The sequence below is a fragment of the Cornus florida genome, unplaced genomic scaffold, assembly GCF_030987335.1.
Source record: "Cornus florida cultivar Cherokee Brave unplaced genomic scaffold, ASM3098733v1 CherokeeBrave_3.0.0_Hap2_Chr03, whole genome shotgun sequence".
NCBI classification, from domain to species: Eukaryota; Viridiplantae; Streptophyta; class Magnoliopsida; order Cornales; family Cornaceae; genus Cornus; species Cornus florida.
Window position 1 is genome coordinate 18,542,811 of NW_026775573.1, and position 8,460 is coordinate 18,551,270.

The 8,460-nt window shown below is 37.2% G+C and overlaps 1 pseudogene; it reads right to left on the reverse strand.

The window, feature by feature from the left end:
- Positions 1-127: 127 nt before the first annotated feature.
- LOC132299772 (probable LRR receptor-like serine/threonine-protein kinase RKF3) lies at positions 128-2,695 on the reverse strand (annotated as a pseudogene).
- Positions 2,696-8,460: the final 5,765 nt, after the last annotated feature.

Consider the following 8,460-nt stretch of genomic DNA (forward strand, 5'->3'; position numbering starts at 1 on the left):
TCCTACTTTCATCACTATGACATTGAACATGCCACTCTGATGTATATATATGACAGATTCTGCAGTTACAAGCTATTTAACTTACAAGTTTGGGATCAAATTATATTAGTACAATTAAGACATGGTATAGAAAGAAAGAAAAAAATCTATAATACAAGCTCTAATTCTCTGCAGTAAAATAGCTGGCTCTTGTGTATGGTTAAAATTACAAAAAAGAACTCTAATATATAAGTAAATTGGGGGCATGACTTGAGTGAACCATGCTGAAGAAAATCCTTCAATTACCAAAAGAAGAAGCAAGCTCTAAGTAGTTTACTCTACATGTGTAAGTGTAGCTTCCTCATCTTCCCTGTGGTCTAAAACTGGAATGCAGGTTGTCAAAGTGTAATGGCTGCTGATCAACAAAGCTACAGGAAGAACCCGAGCGAGTACATGTAAGTGATCTCTCAATTTCACTTATTTTTGCTATAAAGGATAGTGGACGATCCGGACTCCGGGGAACCATAGCATGGTTAGTTTCCAGTATATTTACAATCTGTTCCATAGTTGGCCTAGCATATAACTGCGGATGAGTGGACAGAACAGCAATCAGAACATAATTTTCCATCACTTCAGGCAAGCCCAACTCAGGAATACTTTTCTCAATAACATCCATCACTGTATCCTCCCTCACTTGTGACCAAGCCCATCTGTCAAAAGCTGAGCTTGACCCCCATCAAAAGACAAAACTGCATTTTTCCCACTCAATAGCTCAAGAAGCACAACCCCAAAACTGAACACATCACTTCTCTCTGTTAATTGCCCATACAAAGCATATTCCGGGGCAACATAACCAAGGGTTCCAGCCACTTTAGTACTCAAATGTGACAATCCATCTGGTGTGAACTTTGCCAAGCCAAAATCTGCGAGTTTTGGTTCAAATGTCTCATCCAAAAGAATGTTACTGGCTTTAACGTCTCTATGGATGATACCCGGCTGAGCAGCATTGTGTAAATAAGCCAATCCGCGTGCTGTTCCAAGTGCAATCTTTCTACGAATCGGCCAACTAAGCCTTGTTTCCTGTGATCCAAAAAGATGGTCATAGAGGCTTCCACTACGCATCAAATCACACACTATTATTCTCTGGTGCCCTTCTAGAGGATCCGTTGCAGTGCAATACCCTCGGAATGCAGCAAGGTTAACATGCCTAACACTTGCAATCACCTCTACTTCATGTGCAAACACTGCATCCCCAGAAATAGAACAATTTTTGAACCTTTTCAATGCAACTTCAGATCCATCTGCTAATATGCCTCTATAAACATTCCCATATCCTCCTCTTCCAATTAGATTCTCCCTAGAGAAATATCTAGTAGCCTCTTTCATTTCCTCAATTGTGAACTTGACCAAAGCAATACTTTCACTAATCAATGCCAAACCTGAAGCTGAAATTATCACGTTTCTATGAACATGTTCTTTCTTCGTCCTCCTTTGCTTGTGCCATCTCCAAAGAAACCATAACGCAGCAACTACCCCTGAGAAGCTAATAACACATCCTATCACAACCCCACGAAGCAAAGGGTTGTCCTTCTTGGTACTTTTAACAGCTGCAACGAGATCAATCGAGAACAAACACTTGGCAGTCCCTAAATCAGTTGGCCCAAACTGATTAGCAAAAGCTGCAGCATGCATGAATGGGTACCCAGTACAATCTGTGACATTCCCAATTCCGGTGCCATGAAAATAGGCCTCTTGGATACTTGACAAGCTAGCTACACACGACGCACAAGTTGTATTGTCCCCAAGGGATTGATTGCATAAACGCCTGATTTCTTGCAATTGTGGTTCAGAAATTAAGGCTTCAAACTCTGCCCGAGTTGAGATGTTCATACAACTACTTGAAATCCAACCAGTTTGAACCCCACAATTGGATCTTACATCGAACACAGTTAGGTCTTCGTTAATGACGATCTGATATGAATCCCAACAAGCATCAGAGGCGCTAGGAGGAATAGTAAAAAAGCCAGTGCTTTGAAGGTATTGGGATCGAACTATACGAATTGACTGAAGAAGGTAATAGCACTCTGTTGGGACATCGATAAACTTTTGGTTCAGCCCTGAGGAGCTGTTCTTGACAATTGCTCTAAGCTCAACAAAGTTGAATGGACAAAGAGAATCAGCAGCCAGTTTTCTTGGTTTTAAAGCATTGGAAGCAGATTCAGAACAGCTAATGCGAGAAAACCCAGCACCAAATACAAGGAACATGATGAACAGACAGAGGGACATTTTGATGCGAGACTTTTTATTAGAATTTTGAAATATAATAAAATAATTCATTGATAGCCTTTTTTTTCCACGCTCTCTCAATATGTCTAGCCCGTAAGACACTCCATTGTATTGGTACTGTTGATAGTCAAGTCTCCTAATTAAGCCGTTGGAGTGAGGAAGGGACAAGCTAAAGTTTGAGAGGGATTTGAACAGAAGAACAAGTCTCCTATTGCGTAGGATTGAGTGAAAGTTAGAAGAGTTACGGATGGTGGTGGTGTTGCACTCCAGCGGCTTAATTAGGAGACTTGACTAGCAACAGTACCAATACAGAGGAGTGTCTTCGGGCTAGACTTACTGACATAGCGTGAGAAAACAATGCTATCAATGAGTTGTACAGCATTCTGAAATATCATAGCTTGAATTAAATGCAAGTCTATTCTAAGAATGGTTCGCAACCGCGAAGTTCACGAACGGTGTCTTGGATCCTTATCTACGTACGTAATAGTAGTGGTCAAAGTGCACCGATATGTGAATTTTTGTTAAATAATTTGATAAAGGAAGATTTTTGGTGAATTTTATTATTTTTTGTAAAATCATTTAACATGAGTTTTGATATATTTTGGTGAATTTTAAGTCGTGTTGTCGTTACTAAATGTTGAATAATATATATTTAATACAAAGTTGATGAGTACAAATAAAGTTGCACTTGAAATAAATAAAATTTATGACATAAAATACATAATGTATATAAGGTGGGTTATAACGTAATTTGATAAAAATGATTTTTATTTTTTTTATGAATTTTAGTGATTTTTTAAAAAATTATTTAGCACAAGTTTTGATATATTAATGAAGCTGAACTTAAAATAAATAAAATATATGACACAAAATACATAATGTATATAAAGTTGAATAAATAAATATTTTAATGTATATAAATTAAATAAATAAAATAAGAGCATTGATAAATGTGAACTTTTTAATTAAATTAGGAAATTTTGTAATTATATTCATCCAAAGCACTAGAGACGTCTCCTGAGATTTCAAAACACTTTTTTCTACTTTTATTTGGACTATCTTTTGTAAACTACTTTTGTACTCAGCTCTTCCCACAACTCAGATTAATAACATGTATTTGAAATGAACATAATACAAAGGAAGAGACTCTAAAAAAAAAAAAAAACTCTAGAAAAAGACAGCAACTTTTTATTTCAGTTTTTTATGATTGAATACCAAGAGTCCAAGACACCCAAAATACTATGTGAAACAGACCCTTGTCGTGTGTGCAATTTTCAACCACACAATAGATAACTAAATTATGATATTTTTAATACTGTGGTAAAGTTAATCTAACTAGAATAGTGTAGCAGAAGTCAACAAAACAACGACAAAAGCGAAGAAAAAAATAAATAAATAAAACATGAAATGAACATAACACAAAGGAAGAGAATCTAGAAAAAGACAGCAACTTCTTTCCACCATATCATTTTTTATGATTGAATACCAAGAGTATAAGACATCCAAAATACTATGTGAAAGAGACCCTTGTCATGCGTACAATTTTCAACCACACAAAAGATAGTTAATATATAATATTTTTAATAATATGGTAAAGTTAATCTAACTAGAATAGTTACTGCAATGGTTACAGCACATTAACCTCCACAGTCAACATTAAACACGAAAAGTTTTTGCATTACTAATAGTTTAATCACAAATAAAATCTTTAAAAGATCATAGTAACATAAAACTTAATAGATATGGAATGCGCAAGGCATGTCACGTCATAAGTATATATTTATTCAATTAAATATAACATATTATTTTGTTATTAATAATTTTATAAGTAAGTGGCCCAACTTTTTTTGAAATAATACATTATTATTGATCGGGCACACTAATGACTTGGTATGTCTGACAGTTCTAAAATTTACTCCATAAAACTATACCGTATTCAATCTTTCAAAGCTAAGTGCGAGTGTGGTGTTGATGGTTGAACATATAAGCTTCGGAAGAAGAAGATGAACTTAAGTTAACCAATTTATCAAGTGATTGGGAGTACAAAAATTTCAATAAATTTTTTTGATAAATAAGCTGATATGGAGTAAATGGCTTGTGGATGCAACTTCCAGAGCAACACACTACTCTAATGGAGCACTTTAACAATTATCATCTGTTACATATACCTGCAATTTTTCAAAGATTTTATTCTAGTAGTGGGGTCTTATTACAATAAGTGAAAAGAGAATATATATTGCTGAAAACTTCTTATAGTTCACGAAAAACACAAGCATATCAATATAATGGTGTGGCAGAATGTTTTAGGCACCTCTTATTGAGCCGTTGTGCTCACCCCTTATATTACCATTTTCAGGTCACGGAAAGAAAGTGGCGGACGACGTTTCACCACAAGCTTAGGTGGACTAGTGGACCGTTTTGTTACCTTTTGTAATTGGAATCCCACTTTTTGTAAAGTATTAGTATGACATGTATAGTTTTGTAACTCGTGGTCTTGTAATTGTAACTGTGAAAAGCTAATAAGCTGATATTAGCAAAGAAAATTGAGCACCTTTTCTAGGTGTATATCCTTTGATTTATAGAAATATTTACAACAAATCTAATCTGGTACAACAATAATTCAAACGGGAGATTTACTCTTCTTGATTACAATCACATGAGAGGTTATCTATTAGTTTCAAAAGAGTTTGAATTATGATGGAAACTATGATCAGTTGAGGATAAGCCATAAGAGTTTGGCTTATTGAGGGAACTCATAGCAGATTGTCTAACACCCCTCTGCAAGGTGATAGGGTTGCAACAGCGAACCATCAACTTGGTACATAGAAGTCAAAATCTGTCAATGCTCAACCCTTTGGTGAAGATATTAGCAAGGTTATCCACAGTAGAGACAAATGCAACACGTAGTGTTCCACGTAAGACTCGTTCACGAAGAAAGTGATAATCGACTTCAATGTGCTTGGTACGAGCATAAAGAATAGGATTAGAGGCTAAGTAGGTAGCATTAATGTTGTCACAATAAAGAATTGGTGGCTGATCAATGGAAATTTGTAAATCCCAAAGGAGATAAAACAACCATTGGATTTCTGTTGCGGTATGTGCTACGGCACGATATTCAGCTTTAGCACTCGAGCGGAATACAGTTAGTTGCTTCTTTGAAGCCCAAGTGAGCAAATTGGGACCAAAAAACACACAAAAACCGGTCGTGGATCGACGATCAGTAGGACACCCAACCCAATCTGCATCAGAAAAAGCACGAAGATTTTCATCAGGAGTCTTATTAATATGGAGTCCAAAAGTTGGAGTTCCCTTTAAATAACGCAAAATGTGCTTAACAACAACGAGATGGGGCTGTCGAGGCTGATGCATGAATTGACAAACTTGATTCACAGCATAAGAAATATCTGATCGGGTGATAGTAATATATTGTAGTGCACCCACAAGACTACGGTAAGTTGTGACATCAGTAATAGGATCTCCATCATGTTGAAAAAGTTTAGAACCGGAAGCTACTGGTGATGGGTAAGGTTTAGCATCCAGTAGATTGGCCTTACGAAGAAGATCAACTACATATTTGGATTGGTTAAGCTGAAGTCCATTGCCATCTCGAGTGACTTCTATTCCAAGAAAAAAATGCAATGGACCTAAGTCTTTAACTTCAAATCGAGTATAAAGCTGAGAAATGATCTTATGTATAAAGGATGAAGCAGGCCCTGTGATAATAATCTCATCAACATAAATAAGAAGAATTGTAAACCATGAGAACTATGATGAAGAAACATAGACATATTATTGGTGCTACGAATAAAGCCTAACTCAACCAAGACATCAGTTAAACTATCAAACCAAGCATGAGGTGCTTGATCGGTATGACAATTATACATCAACCTTTGCAATAGCACAAATCATTGTAAAATAGGGCTATTGGTCGGGTAAGTCGAACTACTGGGACTGCTAGTTTATGGCAACCTAAGTAACTAGAATCATCTTTTAGAATGATAAAGGGGTTTATAGAGGATTTGTTGGATTGTCACTAAAAGTAGGAATTAAAATGTGCATAAATTGAGAATGCAAGGGAGTACGAGATAAAGACAATCAGAAATGGGAGTTAGGGAGGTAAATTTACTACCTATCAATAAGCATGCTATGGCATGATTTACTTTGGGGAAGTAACATATATAAATGACCATAGAATATAACAACATAAAGTAGCTATATTTCTTTCAAGAAAATTATAAAATCAATAGGCAAGAATAACCTATCAAAGCACTACATGTTTTGGTCACCAAAACTAGGATGTAACCTTAGACATGATCACCAAGCCATAGATCATCAAGCCCTTAATCTCATAATAGGAGCACATGAAATAGAAATCAAGAAGAATCTATCAAAGGGAAGCCCTAAACAATAGATTATCAAAATTCATAAATATCATGCCAATAAAAACACTTCCATGAACTCATCCCCATTGTCACTATGAAAATGTAGCAATATAATCATGAGAGAAAAATAATCTAAAACAAGATAATTAACCCAAAATGATCATTTATAAGTATTTGAGTTCTTTACATAACATAAATTGCTCTAGTTCATGGAAAGATCACACATATACATTAATCCCCAAATATAAATCAAAATAGAGCAATGCTTACTAGATGGAGCTTCATCACCTCCCTAAATAGGGAGTTAGTTACCCATAATTACAAAGTATGAAGAAGAAGAGGAAGAACCACTCTCCATTTTCACACCTTAAACTCAAGAACACTCATTTCCTTCTCTAGCCCTTAGCTTCCTCCAAAACTTGAGATGTGAGATATGAGATGTGAGCTTTTCCTTTATTCTAACCAAAACCTACTCACCATACCCCCCAAATCCCGAGCTCCCCCCTCTGCATCAAGCTAAGCCACACAAAATGAAGATAAGGAGACAAAAATGCTGAAAAACAGGACCAGTTGAACTGCTTTCTGCAAGTTGGCGGGCGCCTGCGGGACGCCAACGGGCGCCCGCGGAAGACTGGCTTCGAGAGGATGCCACTGGAGTGAATGGTGGGCCCCCGCGGTGGCAGGGCGAGGGCTGTGGGAGCTTCTGTGGGGGCTCACCAAGGCTCCTCGAAAGCGGCCAGAGAGTTGAGAGGTTCTGCGGGCTCCCGCGGTGGTGCGGCAAACACCCGCGGGAGCTTGCCTTTGCTACATTAACAAGGCTTCTTGCAAGCCTTTTTCATGCCGGACCGTGGATGCACTTCCATGACGAAACACTCAGTCATGACTTCACAAAACGACAACAGAAGAAGTCAGGTCCAAAAGATTACTCCCCGACACAACACACGTATTTCAACGGAAAGTTGTCAAAACCGCTTCTTTGATCATTCTTGGGAAAAAATACCTGAAATCAGAAAGAAATACACAACTGAATTAAAATTGTACATTATCCTCTAATAATGGACTTAACTAATGTAAGAAAGGGCGCTTGAATATGTAATATTCGGCACTTATCAGTGCTTGCCGAAGCCCATAGATAGACTTGTGTAAGCGACATACATGATTAGGAAAATGTTTATCAACAAAGCCAAGTGGTTGCTTCATGTATACTTCTTCGCGTAGAATAGCATATAAAAAGGCATTCTTAACATCGAGTTGACGAATAGTCCATCCACGATTTACAGCAATTGAGAGAACTAATCAAATGGTAGGAGGTTTGACAACGGGACTGAAAGTTTCATCAAAATCAAGTCCATAACGCTGATTAAACCCTTTTGCAACAAAGCGAGCTTTATGCCGCTCAATAGTACCATCAGCACGCTTTTTAATCTTAAACACCCACTTGCAGCCTACCACATTTTTAGCTGCAGAAGATGGCACAAGAGACCATATACATTGTTTAATAAGAGCATTAAATTCATCTTCCATAGCTAACTGCCATTGTCGATGTCGAGAGGCCGTGGTAAAGCATGTGGGTTCTTCATGGGCATTGGTCAAAATGGCTTGTAAACACTATGGAAGAGGATATTTGGTGGCGAGTCCACAATATGGTCGTTTAGGACAACGAATACCATCCTTCAAATGAGTCACCATGGGATGGGATATAGAAGGAGATGCAGCAGGCAACGGTGGGTCAATGACTTCTTAAGGTTAGAAGACATTAGCAAAATGTTGATCATGCGTGAGAAAGGTAGAGATATTTGATGGAGGTAAAGAC